Genomic DNA, 15,122 nt, shown 5'->3' on the forward strand with positions numbered 1-15,122 from the left:
GGACAAGGTTGAGAAACATTGTATGTGCGTTTTCGCATCATTTTTTAGCCTGCAGCAAAAACGCTGCGGATTTTTCCAAGTGTGACCCCAGCCTGAGTGAATAGCAGGCTGGAACAGAAATTGCAGGAGGCCCATAGGCAACCATTATGCATGTTCCCACATGTGTTTTTTGCATTGAAAAAAAGTATGCGATTTTGCCAAGTATGACTGTTGCTTTACACATACACTAAACTCCTACGAAAAAGGGCCCTGAATCAGTTGCTGTGAGTTATAACTGAATGAAAAATTGCTGTGCTGCCCAGGTGGAGGAAATGTCCATGCTTCTTTATGGGTCAGTTCACATCTACACTTTTTAAAGGGAACATAAAGTGGAATAAAGGTGGTGCCCAGTTTAAAGGATACCCAAACTGACATGTGACATGATGAGATAGACGTGTTTGTACAGTGCCTTGCACACAAATCACTATGCTGTGTTACTTTTTTTCTTTCTCTGCCTGAAAGAGTTAAATATCAGGTATGTAAGTGGCTGACTCAATCCTTACTCAGACAGGAAGTGGCTACAGTGTGACCCTCACTGATAAGAAATTCCCCTTTTTTACCTCTTTCTTGCTCTCGGAAGCCATTTTCTGCTAGGAAAGTGTTTCTATAGTTGGAATTTCTTATCAGTGTGGGTCACGCTTTAGTCACTTCCTGTCTGAGTCAGGACTGAGTCAGCCACTTGCATACCTGATATTTAACTCTTTCAGGCAGAGAAAGAAAAAAAGGAACACAGCATAGTTATTTGGGTGCTTGGCACTGTACATACACATGTCTATCTCATCATGTCACTTGTCAGTTCGGGTAATCTTTAACTTACCTGGGGCTTCTTCCAGCCCCCTGCAGTCCTCCTAGCCCCTCCCTGATGCTTCTTCCAGGCCCCTGCAGTCCTCCTAGGCTCTCCCTGATGCTTCTTCCAGCCCTCTGCAGTCCTCCTAGGCTCTCCCTGACGCTTCTTCCAGCCCCCTGCCAGGGGTGAGCCTGGGGTGCCTGGCACCTGGGTGCAAGATTTTCTCTGGCGCCTATGAGAGTGGTTAAATTAACCGCGCCCAACCACATAACCACACCCATGTCCTGCCTAATCACACCCACACCTTCCACCTCTTTACGCATGCATGTGATACCCCATTCCTATCCCTCTTCCATGGGCTTGCTCCTGGCTGGCTTTGGCTTCCTGCGAGTCTGCTAGTCTCTGGACTGACTCAGGCTGAGAGGCTCTGCGAGTGCGACGCAGTCACACACTGCGTATTTATGGCTGTCTGTGGCCACCCTACTCTCGCTCGCTGACGTCGGCTCCTCCCCCCTGCCAAGCCCAAGGTGGGCTGCCTGTATCTTTCCTGTTGCGCCACACAGCCTGCCAGTGTTGCCAACCTTTCACGTTATTTTTTACTGACAAATACCTAAAAATTTACTGACAAAATTTCCTCACTAAATGCACATAAGAGACAGCTTTTCCCCATGTAAATGCACATAACAAGAGACTGCTTTTCACCAGCAAATGCACATAACAAGAGTCTGCTTCTCACCAGCAAATGCACACAACAAGAGACTGCTTTTTACCAGCAAATGCACACAACAAGAGACTGCTTTTCACCAGCAAATGCACACAACAAGAGACTGCTTTTCACCAGCAAATGCACACAGCAAGAGACTGCTTTTCACCAGCAAATGCACACAGCAAGAGACTGCTTTTCACCAGCAAATGCACACAGCAAGAGACTGCTTTTCACCAGCAAATGCACACAGCAAGAGACTGCTTTTCACCAGCAAATGCACACAGCAAGAGACTGCTTTTCACCAGCAAATGCACACAGCAAGAGACTGCTTTTCACCAGCAAATGCACACAGCAAGAGACTGCTTTTCACCAGCAAATGCACACAGCAAGAGACTGCTTTTCACCAGCAAATGCACACAGCAAGAGACTGCTTTTCACCAGCAAATGCACACAGCAAGAGACTGCTTTTCACCAGCAAATGCACACAGCAAGAGACTGCTTTTCACCAGCAAATGCACACAGCAAGAGACTGCTTTTCACCAGCAAATGCACACAGCAAGAGACTGCTTTTCACCAGCAAATGCACACAGCAAGAGACTGCTTTTCACCAGCAAATGCACACAGCAAGAGACTGCTTTTCACCAGCAAATGCACACAGCAAGAGACTGCTTTTCACCAGCAAATGCACACAGCAAGAGACTGCTTTTCACCAGCAAATGCACACAGCAAGAGACTGCTTTTCACCAGCAAATGCACACAGCAAGAGACTGCTTTTCACCAGCAAATGCACACAGCAAGAGACTGCTTTTCACCAGCAAATGCACACAGCAAGAGACTGCTTTTCACCAGCAAATGCACACAGCAAGAGACTGCTTTTCACCAGCAAATGCACACAGCAAGAGACTGCTTTTCACCAGCAAATGCACACAGCAAGAGACTGCTTTTCACCAGCAAATGCACACAGCAAGAGACTGCTTTTCACCAGCAAATGCACACAGCAAGAGACTGCTTTTCACCAGCAAATGCACACAGCAAGAGACTGCTTTTCACCAGCAAATGCACACAGCAAGAGACTGCTTTTCACCAGCAAATGCACACAGCAAGAGACTGCTTTTCACCAGCAAATGCACACAGCAAGAGACTGCTTTTCACCAGCAAATGCACACAGCAAGAGACTGCTTTTCACCAGCAAATGCACACAGCAAGAGACTGCTTTTCACCAGCAAATGCACACAGCAAGAGACTGCTTTTCACCAGCAAATGCACACAGCAAGAGACTGCTTTTCACCAGCAAATGCACACAGCAAGAGACTGCTTTTCACCAGCAAATGCACACAGCAAGAGACTGCTTTTCACCAGCAAATGCACACAGCAAGAGACTGCTTTTCACCAGCAAATGCACACAGCAAGAGACTGCTTTTCACCAGCAAATGCACACAGCAAGAGACTGCTTTTCACCAGCAAATGCACACAGCAAGAGACTGCTTTTCACCAGCAAATGCACACAGCAAGAGACTGCTTTTCACCAGCAAATGCACACAGCAAGAGACTGCTTTTCACCAGCAAATGCACACAGCAAGAGACTGCTTTTCACCAGCAAATGCACACAGCAAGAGACTGCTTTTCACCAGCAAATGCACACAGCAAGAGACTGCTTTTCACCAGCAAATGCACACAGCAAGAGACTGCTTTTCACCAGCAAATGCACACAGCAAGAGACTGCTTTTCACCAGCAAATGCACACAGCAAGAGACTGCTTTTCACCAGCAAATGCACACAGCAAGAGACTGCTTTTCACCAGCAAATGCACACAGCAAGAGACTGCTTTTCACCAGCAAATGCACACAGCAAGAGACTGCTTTTCACCAGCAAATGCACACAGCAAGAGACTGCTTTTCACCAGCAAATGCACACAGCAAGAGACTGCTTTTCACCAGCAAATGCACACAGCAAGAGACTGCTTTTCACCAGCAAATGCACACAGCAAGAGACTGCTTTTCACCAGCAAATGCACACAGCAAGAGACTGCCTTTCACCAGCAAATGCACACAGCAAGAGACTGCCTTTCACCAGCAAATGCACACAGCAAGAGACTGCCTTTCACCAGCAAATGCACACAGCAAGAGACTGCCTTTCACCAGCAAATGCACACAGCAAGAGACTGCCTTTCACCAGCAAATGCACACAGCAAGAGACTGCCTTTCACCAGCAAATGCACACAGCAAGAGACTGCCTTTCACCAGCAAATGCACACAGCAAGAGACTGCCTTTCACCAGCAAATGCACACAGCAAGAGACTGCCTTTCACCAGCAAATGCACACAGCAAGAGACTGCCTTTCACCAGCAAATGCACACAGCAAGAGACTGCCTTTCACCAGCAAATGCACACAGCAAGAGACTGCCTTTCACCAGCAAATGCACACAGCAAGAGACTGCCTTTCACCAGCAAATGCACACAGCAAGAGACTGCCTTTCACCAGCAAATGCACACAGCAAGAGACTGCCTTTCACCAGCAAATGCACACAGCAAGAGACTGCCTTTCACCAGCAAATGCACACAGCAAGAGACTGCCTTTCACCAGCAAATGCACACAGCAAGAGACTGCCTTTCACCAGCAAATGCACACAGCAAGAGACTGCCTTTCACCAGCAAATGCACACAGCAAGAGACTGCCTTTCACCAGCAAATGCACACAGCAAGAGACTGCCTTTCACCAGCAAATGCACACAGCAAGAGACTGCCTTTCACCAGCAAATGCACACAGCAAGAGACTGCCTTTCACCAGCAAATGCACACAGCAAGAGACTGCCTTTCACCAGCAAATGCACACAGCAAGAGACTGCCTTTCACCAGCAAATGCACACAGCAAGAGACTGCCTTTCACCAGCAAATGCACACAGCAAGAGACTGCCTTTCACCAGCAAATGCACACAGCAAGAGACTGCCTTTCACCAGCAAATGCACACAGCAAGAGACTGCCTTTCACCAGCAAATGCACACAGCAAGAGACTGCCTTTCACCAGCAAATGCACACAGCAAGAGACTGCCTTTCACCAGCAAATGCACACAGCAAGAGACTGCCTTTCACCAGCAAATGCACACAGCAAGAGACTGCCTTTCACCAGCAAATGCACACAGCAAGAGACTGCCTTTCACCAGCAAATGCACACAGCAAGAGACTGCCTTTCACCAGCAAATGCACACAGCAAGAGACTGCCTTTCACCAGCAAATGCACACAGCAAGAGACTGCCTTTCACCAGCAAATGCACACAGCAAGAGACTGCCTTTCACCAGCAAATGCACACAGCAAGAGACTGCTTTTCACCAGCAAATGCACACAGCAAGAGACTGCTTTTCACCAGCAAATGCACACAACAAGAGACTGCTTTTCACCAGCAAATGCACACAACAAGAGACTGCTTTTCACCAGCAAATGCACACAACAAGAGACTGCTTTTCACCAGCAAATGCACACAACAAGAGACTGCTTTTCACCAGCAAATGCACACAACAAGAGACTGCTTTTCACCAGCAAATGCACACAACAAGAGACTGCTTTTCACCAGCAAATGCACACAACAAGAGACTGCTTTTCACCAGCAAATGCACACAACAAGAGACTGCTTTTCACCAGCAAATGCACACAACAAGAGACTGCTTTTCACCAGCAAATGCACACAACAAGAGACTGCTTTTCACCAGCAAATGCACACAACAAGAGACTGCTTTTCACCAGCAAATGCACACAACGAAAAACAGCCAGTGTCCCCAGAATATATAGGTAGGGGTATATGTGCCCAGGATATGTAGCCAGGGGGTAATATGTGCCCAGGATATGTAGCCAGGGGGTATAGGGTCCTCGTTTAGGTAGTGAGTGACAGGAGCGCACCCAACCCTCCCCTCCCGCCGCCGCTGCTCCCCCCCTCACCTTGAAGCAGCATCAGACCTCAATCAGCGGGCGACCCGACCAGTAAGAAGGCGCCGGGCGCACCCGCTCTCTGATGTCACCTCCGCATATCAGTGCGGCGTGCTAGGTCCTAGTGTCCGCCCGCCTGATCGAGGTCTGACGCGGCGGCGCCGGCGGCTAGAGGGAGGGAGGAAGCGGCGGCCACAGGGGGAGAGCGGCGGCCGGGCGGCGCCTCTCAGAGGCAGGCGCCTGGGTGCCTTGCACCGGCAGCACCCGCCCAGGCTTGGCCCTGCCCACTGCAGTCCTCCTAGGGCCTAGGAGGACTGCAGGGGGCTGGAAGAAGCGTCAGGGAGGGCCTAGGACCTAGGCCCTCCCTGACGCTTCTTCCAGCCCCCTGCATTCCTCCTAGCCCCTCCCTGATGCTTCTTCCAGCCCCTTGCAGTCCTCCTAGCCCCTCCCTGACGCTTCTTCCAGCCCCCTGCAGTCCTCCTAGCCCATCCCTGACGCTTCTTCCAGCCCCCTTGCAGTCCTCCTAGCCACTCCCTGATGCTTCTTGCAGCCCCCTTGCAGTCCTCCTAGCCACTCCCTGATGCTTCTTGCAGCCCCCTGCAGTCCTCCTAGCCACTCCCTGATGCTTCTTCCAGCCCCCTGCAGTCCTCCTAGCCACTCCCTGACGCTTCTTCCACCCCCCTTGCAGTCCTCCTAGCCACTCCCTGACGCTTCTTCCACCCCCCTTGCAGTCCTCCTAGCCACTCCCTGACGCTTCTTCCAGCCCCGTGCAGTCCTCCTAGCCCCTCCCTGACGCTTCTTCCAGACCCCTACAGTCCTAGCCCCTCCCTGTCGCTCTGCTCTTCTCCCTTTAGCCACTGTGCTCCTCTTAAAGCTTCACCTTGGCCTTCTGGTTGGGCTACTGCATTTGGGAGTGTTCTGCACTTGATAAAAATTGCTACTGCACATGCACCGAATGCTGCATGCCCAATAGCCCGAGACTGTCCCAGTTGGCCAGCTTTAAGAGAGGCACAGCGGTTGAAGGGAGAAGAGTGGAACGATGGGGAGAAACCAGGAGGGCTGCAGGGGGCTGGAAAAATCCCCAGGAAAATTACACTGGCTACCTATATTACACCTTAAAGAGAAACAGTGACCAAGAATTGAACTTCATCCCAATCAGTAGCTGATACCTCCTTTCTCATGAGAAATATTTTGCTTTTCACAAACAGATCATCAGGGGGCTCTGTATGGCTGATAGTGAAACCCCTCCCACAGCGTGATATCAGGACCATGGTCCTGACGTTTTCCTGTCTGAACCTCGTTGCATTGTAGGAAATAACACCTGTTTACAGCTGTTTCCAACTGCCAAAAAAGCAAGCAGCATCTCCTTCCTGACCTCACTTGCCAGCAGTAAAAAAGGTCAACATGTGACAGTGGCGTAGCTAAGGAGCTGTGGGCCCCGATGCAAGTTTTACAATGGGGCCCCCCAAGCACTCTATACATAGCAATTGATACGGCGCACCAAAACCTGCCAATGGCAACTACAGTGTGAGAGGCGCAAGAAGTGGATGGGGAACAGTTTGTTAATAACTACCATTATTCAAAGTATCTATAGAAATGATTATTATGAGCACAGGACCAATAGAGAGCTAATACTGTAGTTGAGGGAGGGCCCTTCGGGGCCCCTCTGGCCCAAGGACCCCGATGCAGTGGCTACCTCTGCACCCCCTATTGCTACGCCCCTGCCATGTGATAAATGTCAGAATGTAAATCAGGGAGAGGAAAGATTTTACAATGGGCAAACACTGACTAAATCATTTATACCTAATTATTGTAAAAATGAAGCACTTTTTTTTATTACATTATTTTCACTGGAGTTCCTCTTTAAGTTTTCTTCACTGAAATCTTTCACAATGCACTGCTGCAGGACAACTGATCAGTTAAGACAGTATGCGTATTGTTTGCAGCATTAATTTATAGATTAATAGATTAGTCAGTTTTTGTTAATTGTAAAATCTTTCCTCTCCCTGATTTACATTCTGACATTTATCACATGGTGACATCTTTAGTTCTGCTAGGTGATCTGTATGGAATGTTCGTTACTTACTGAGAGTTCCACGTACACAGGGAGATATTGCTTGCTTGGGGGAACAAATTATGGGAAACAAATTATTTCCCTCAATGCAACAAGGTTCACAGACAGCAAACTGTCAGGACCATGGTCATGATGTCACACCGTGGGAGGAGTTTCCCCACAATATCAGCCATATAGACCCCCCACCCCCAATGATCTATTCAAGAAAAGGTAAGGATTTTTAATGGGAAAGGGAGTATCGGCTACTGATTGGAAGGAAGTTCAACCCTTGGTTAAAGTTCCTCTTTAAAGCGGTTTAAATCCTTGACATAATATTCAATAAAAACATGTTTTCCTACCTTTTTATATGCCATGCAGTTATCATATTTGCATTTGTGCATAGGTATTATTATTCATTTAGAAATTATAGGTTCCCAAAAGTACAGTTTTTTGCTTTGTGCGCTGACGTTGCATTTTATTTATAACTGGTTTTATTCATTATGTATCGAAGGCAGACATGCTTTCAGTGTCTCTCTGTCTCCAGCTGCTTCTGCACAGTCAGAGAATGGGTCACATTCCTTACTTGATACATTTAAGTAAACACAAGATAACATTATCTACAACTTTGGATGCCTCCAGATTTCAATGCACTGAACTTTCAAGCTCTGTGTGTACCCCTTCGAATGCTGGTCTAGTAAAAAAAAATGCTGGTTGCATATAATATGCTGTAAATAATGTTTTAGAGCAAAGAAGAAATGCAGGGTTATATTCTGCTTTAAATACATCTAACTACCGATGTTCACGGACTCAAATGTCACTTGGTTTTCTTGCATCACAGAAAGCAAAGGAATAGAGAAATATTTGCATATGCCCCTTCTGAAGAATAAAACATCTCTAACTGTAAACCCAAATATGATGCATGTTGATGTTTGCAGCAACCGTGTTAATGCTTCTTGCATTAGTTTTCGCCTGCTCTGCTGTGGATGCAGGAGACATGCGCCACCCCACTGCCCATGCCAAGCTTACAGACTTCTTTCTTTAATTATAGATCACCCAGCAGGATAGATCATACAAAAGCCATCACAGAAATGAATGAAGCACCTGTACAGACTCCATCATGGATAAGGTAGGCTTGCTACATTTTAAGTGATGGATTTCATCCTATGGCCTTGCAAATGCAATCCATTCTCTTCCAAACTGTACAGGGAGCAGTAAACTCACAGATCAACTTGCTACACAAAAATGCTGCTCAGTGCTGCTAGCTGCTCATACAGGAACGTGTGAGCAGTCCCTGTACTGACGAGGAGCTGTTATCTTTTCTCCCTTTTAAGAGGTGCTAATTTCCTAGCTGTCACCGCGATCTTTAACTTAATTAGTGTCTACCTCGGTGACAAAAATGACAAAGCTCCCAGAAGAGCGGCCCCTGTGGCTATGGGGAGGGGGGGGGGGGAAGCAACTTCTCAGCCTCCCCATACAGGAGGAAGGCAGGTGGAAGAGTTTGATGGCACCTGTCCTTGTTTTGAAGGGTGGAGAGGAAGGGTTCTCATGGGGTCTGTACTTGTAATGGTGCAGAGCAAAGACGTTTCATGGTGGCCACACTTCCACAATTCACTTACAGAATGTGAATAAACAAAGCCAGGACATCCCACAGCAAGATCAAGATGTAACTGTAGCTCTATAGCTCTTGCTACAAGCTGTAAACAGAGGGTATACTTCAGAACAAGACCATGTTTACATTGCAGTGTAGGTCTTCTATGCACAACAGACTGTTGCCGTTTCAAGTGGACAAACCACTCTTTGTCAAGTGATGTCCTGGCTTTGTTTACTCACTTTCTAGAAGTGAATAAAATCTACTGCTTAACCACTTTACCCCCGCGCGTACGTATTTCTCCGCCCCTTTTTCCATCCTTTAACCTCTTGAGGACCCTGGGCTTAAACCCCCCTAGTGACCAGGTCATTTTGTTCAAAATTGGCCACTGCAGCTTTAAGGCCAAGCTGCAGGACCGCACAACACAGCACACTAATGATCCCCCCCTCCTTTTGTCCCCACCAACATAGCTCTCTATTGGTGGGGTCTGATCGCCCCTGCAGTGTTTGTTTTTTTAAATATAAATATTTATGTTATTTTTTTTTTTATTAAATTTGTGTATTTTTTTAAATATTTTATTCCCTCCATCCCTCCCACCCCCCAGGCAGCCAATAACGGCGATCGGCTGTCATAGGCTTCAGTCTATGAGAGCCGATCGCTCTCTCGTCCTCCAGGGGGACAGCCGTGTCACACGGCTGTCCCCAGTACAGCGCTGCTGCAGATCGCAGCGCTGTACAATACAATTAAGCGGCGGTTTCGCCGTTACAGTCTCCAGAGCGGCAATCGCCGCTCGGAGACTGAAGGCGGAGCTCCGCTCCGCCCACCAAGCAGGAGATGCGCGCGCATCCTGCGCGCGATCTCCTGCAAATGCAAGCCCCAGGACTTTCCGCCAATCAGCGTTAGGCGGTCCTGGGGCTGCCGCCGCGGCCACGCCTACCGGCGTGTAGCCGTCGGCAAGTGGTTAAAAACCAGGGACGGAGAAACACGTACTTTCCGCGTTCCCGACGCTGCCCGCGCTCCCGCTCGTAAACACGCCGCCCGCCGCTAGTAAAACCGCCGCCGCCCGCTCGCCCAGAGATCAATGAACGGGAAAATCCATTCCCGTTCGTTGATCTAAGCCCCGCAATGATCAGCTGCTCTCCTATGGGCAGCGCGATCATTGTGAGAAAAAACTCACGTGTCCATGCTCATTATACTTCCTCCAAGCTTCCGGAAGGAAGCTTGGAGGTCGCATTAAAACAAAAAGTTACTGTGGCCATCTTGTGGCCAAATAGTAAACTACACCCTACACATTTTTCACATACAAATAAATGACTTTTACACATAAAATTAACTCATTACCTCCCACACTCCCCATTTTTTTTTTTTTTGTAATTTAAAAAAAAATAAAAAATTTACAATTAAAAAAAATACATAAATTGTTACCTTAGGGACTGAACTTTTTAAATATTTATGTCAAGAGGGTATAACACTGTTACTTTATAAACTATGGGCTTGTAATTAGGGATGGACGCAAAACTGAAAAAAATGCACCTTTATTTCCAAATAAAATATTGGCGCCAAACATTGTGATAGGGACATAATTTAAATGGTTTTATAACCGGGACAAAAGGGCAAATACGTTTCATGGGTTTTAATTACAGTAGCATGCATTATTTAAAAACTATAATGGCCGAAAACTGAAAAATAATTATTTTTTTCACCACATTTTTCCTATTTTCCCATTAAAACACATTTAGAAAAAAATAATTCTTGGCATAATGTCCCACCTAAAGAAAGCCTAATTGGTGGCGAAAAAAACAAGATATAGTTCATTTCATTGCGATAAGTAATAATAAAGTTATAGACGAATGAATGGAAGGAGCGCTGAAAGGTGAAAATTGCTCTGGTGGTCAGGGGGTAAAACCCCTCAGTGGTGAAGTGGTTAAATCGTCAGTGCTGGTCATGCAGTTTTGTGGGATTATAGAAGTCTGTCGCATTCAGACGGACTAGACCTTGCATGACACTAGCAAGTAAGGAGTGCTGTCTAAGAAGTTTACTGTGGTGGCTACACTTGTCGTCATGAAGAGGGATGGGGGAAGGGGGTGTCATGGTTTCATTTTCACTTGTTATGGTTGGTGGGAGAGGCTGTCATGATAGCCACACCTGTTATAGGGGTTATGGTGGCTGCATGCATTATGGGGGTCATGTATGGTAGCTGCATGCAGTATGGGAGGGGGGGGGGGGTCATGGTGGCTGAAAATGTGAGATTGGGGGGAGAGTAATTAGTGGCCATACTCATGTCATTGAGAGGGGGAGGGTTGTTTCTGCTCTTATATGGGAAGAGCCCTGGTGTCTGCACTTTTAATGGGGGAAATGGGGTCATTATGGCTGCAGATGTTTAATGACCTGTCAGTAAAGTAGAAGAAGGTACTCGACAGGCTTCAAACTTGCGTTTGTAGTTAAAGGAGCAACTAAACACACTACATGTTTTCAAAACCTTTTATTAAGTGGTAATTTGTGATACAGAAAAGTATGTTTAAGTGCACAGAGTTCAACATAACACCATTTTAAACAAGCACTGCTTTATATTTTAAGTGCCGCACGTAATATGGAATTCTATGGCCCATATGCAATTAGCTTTTTCTCCTAAGTTATGTCCTAGTAGATAATTTGCATCTTCACTTTAAAATAACTTTTAATCATTTTACAATTGAAAAAGTACCTAAAAGTTGATGAATAGGTGTTATTCAAATAATTTTGAGTATTTTCTTGCTTGCTGGTGGAGGAAACTCAGGAGGAAAAGTGAATTGCATATGGGCCTATATGTTTAAAACACTAGCTGAAGGCCCGGCGTTGGCCGGGTATGTATTTGGTGGGTGTTGGCTCCGCCCACTTTTTCTAACCCTAACTCATAATGACCAAGTTTGCGAGCGTTGTGGTCTTTGGCATCAATAATTTGCAATGAAATGAAACAGATCTGATAGACTGTGGCTCCACCCCTTTTCTGAATTTGATCCCCAGTCACCCAATGACCAACTGTACCAGGTTTAAGGCTTGTGCCATTAACGGTGCAAGAATGGCAGCAATTAAATATTCCCCTTGATAATCAACAGGTGAATTTTGATTGACTTTTTTAGGCTCCACCCACTTTTTTTGAATATTAATCCCAGTCACCCAGTGACCAACTGTGCAAAGTTTGAGAACCCTACCATTAAATGTGTAAGGCTGCAGTTTACATTTTCCCAAGGGAAATTTGTATTTGTCTCTGCCCACGCTTTGGTTATGGGGGTAAAAAGTACTGCTGCACGAGCCTAGCTGTCAATCAAGTCCATGTTGTCCAGATTGTACTGCGCAGGTGCAGAGCTACTGCCTGCGAAGTACAGTCCGGACAACGTGGATTTGATTGACGCGACGCAGTACAGGACGACCTCGAGGTCGCCTTCTGCTCTGGGGGGGGGACCCCGGGCTGGGGGCTGAGAGCGGAGCTGCAGCATGGGACATGTCAGCTGCAAGGGGCTGGAGAAAGCCCCAGGTAAGTAGATCAGAGAGAAGCATAGATTCGCTGATGACTCCTTTTTTAAAAGGTATTTTGACAAGTCTAAACATTTTACCTAGGAGAAAACTCAGGTGCAAAAGTTTACATATGGGCCCATATGTCTTTCACTGCAGGTGTCCTTTAACCACTTCAGCCTTCAGTCATTTTCACTTTATGCATCCGAGCAATGTTCACCTCCCATTCATTAGCCTATAACTTTATCACTACTTATCACAACGAACTGTTCAATATATTGTTTTTTCCGCCACCAATTAGGATTTCTTTGTGTGGTACATTTTGCTAAGAGCCACTTTACTGTAAATGCATTTTAACAGGAAGAATAAGTAAAGAACGGAAAAAATTCATTATTTATCAGTTTTCGGCCATTATAGTTTTAAAATAATACATGCCTCCATAATTAAAACTCACGTATTGTATTTGCCCATATGTCCCGGTTATTACACCATTAAAATTATGTCCCTATCACAATGCATGGCGACAATATTTTATTTGGAAATAAAGGTGCATTTTTTCCGTTTTGCATCTATCACTATTTACAAGTTTAAAATAAAAAAAAATATAGAAATATTTCATCTTTACATTGATATTTAAAGAGTTTAGACCCTTAGGTAAATATTTACATGTTGTTGTTTTTTTATTGTAATGTTTTGGTTTTTTTTATATTAACCTTTTCGGGACCGGCCACCTACCCCCCCTTAAGGACCAGGCATTTTGCGCGGGAAGGGGGTGCGCGCGTTTGGGGGGGTCAGGCGGCCGGATCCCATCTGTGGCTGGCTGGTTTTGTTTCCCCCCCCCATGGTGGCCTGGGCCTCCTCTTCTGCCAGCAGCCTTCACTTACCTTCCAGGCTCCAGCGATGAGCCGCACGGGACCCTCTTCTCCGGCCGGCATCTCCGTTCTGTCTGACGAACAGTTCCGGGTCGCGGCTTGATGACGTCATCAAGCCGGGACCCGGCGCTGACGTCAGACGGAGCGGAGATGCCGGCCAGAGCGGAGGGGGGTGCCGATCGTCGCGGGAACGGCAGGGAGGTAAGTGGATCCTCTTCTTTTCGCCCCTGCCGCCGCAGCTGTCAAACTGATCACTACGATCCGACGGCGATCGTAGTGATCACGTGATCAGCAGCCATACGCGATGGCTGCTGATCACTCGGGGGAGATGTCGGCTGTCATATGACAGCTTAATCTCCCCCTCCGGGTGCGCACGATCGCGTCGGGAGCGGAAATTGCGGGCCGGCGTAGATTCTACGCCGCATCATGCTAGAACAGCCACAAGTGCGGCGTAGAATCTAATGCACGTGGTCCCGAAAAGGTTAAACATTTTATTTGGGTATTTTTGGGAGGGTGGGATGGAAACAGTAGTTTTATAATGTAAATGTGTGTTGAATTTTATTTTTTTTACTTTTAGCTGTAGTTTTACCTTTTGGCCACAAGATGGAGGCCATGATTTTGTTTACATGACGTCACTCTAAGCGTAACATACGCTTAGAGAGACGCATGGGGGAGGCAAAAGCCAGAAAAAGCGAAGCTTCTGAGAGAAGCTGTCACTTTTTCTGCTGGGGAGAGGAATCAGTGACTGGCACCATAGCCCGATTCACTGATTGCCTGGCTTACGAACCGCGGGCCGGGAGCGCGCGTGCATGCGCTGCATCGGCCGCGGGAGCGCACATGGCCTCCTGGGCGTAGCTAGTACGTCCAGGAGGCCAAAGTAGTTAAGCTGGTCTTACACTTGTTTTTTTGTGTTGCGGTGCAATGCGATGCTCCTGTCACATTCTGCTACAACGCAAAAAAACTCACTCATATGACCCTAAGGCAGAGTGCGCCAACAGGGTCACATGCATAGCACTACCCTCCGCTCAGTGACACACTACCTGCTGGGCAGAAAGTACCTTACTGGAATTCCCATTGGTCCATGGAGCTGCAACGCACCACACTCAGTCGTTTACACTACGCACGTCGCTCACAGACTTCCATTATCCCAAGCACCCTGCGTTAAGTGCGGTGCTTGCAGTAACGGCTCTGATACTTCCGGTGTGCAGCAACGGTCCTCAATAATTGTAAAAGTCTCCATAGACTTTCATTGCTTTTGCGGCCCCTTCTGGTAAAATAGGGTAACATAGGTGTATACTGTAAGTGTAAAAAAGGTCCCTGAAGCTTCCTGTTCGTTTTGCAGATTCGTAGCTAGCAGGAAAATGAAACAGAAAAATAAATCATTTTTTAAAAATTAGCTTATCAAAAGACTTGTATAGCATTGTTCTGATTATAGCCAGTGGCGTAGCAATAGGGGGTGCAGAGGTAGCGACTGCATCAGGGCCCCTGGGCTAGAGGGGCCGCATGGGTCCCACTCTCAACCACAGTATTAGCTCTTTGTTGGTCCTTTTCTTGTAATAATCACTTCTATTGATGCTTTGAATAGTAGTAATCATTAACACACTGTTCCCCATCCCCTTCTTGCACCTCTGACACTGTAGTTGCCATTGGCAGGTTTTGGTGCACT

At 46.9% G+C, this 15,122-nt stretch overlaps 1 long non-coding RNA gene across 1 annotated transcript in view; it reads left to right on the forward strand.

Annotated features, from left to right (window-relative positions):
* LOC137532515 (uncharacterized) overlaps positions 1–15,122 on the forward strand; it is a 224,383-nt gene that overhangs the window by 2,855 nt on the left and 206,406 nt on the right. Inside the window, exon 2 of the long non-coding RNA XR_011023945.1 lies at positions 8,553–8,630. This is a non-coding gene — a long non-coding RNA (uncharacterized lncRNA). The remainder of the gene's footprint in view (positions 1–8,552; positions 8,631–15,122) is intronic.

Source organism: Hyperolius riggenbachi, chromosome 9 (genome assembly GCF_040937935.1).
Source record: "Hyperolius riggenbachi isolate aHypRig1 chromosome 9, aHypRig1.pri, whole genome shotgun sequence".
NCBI classification, from domain to species: Eukaryota; Metazoa; Chordata; class Amphibia; order Anura; family Hyperoliidae; genus Hyperolius; species Hyperolius riggenbachi.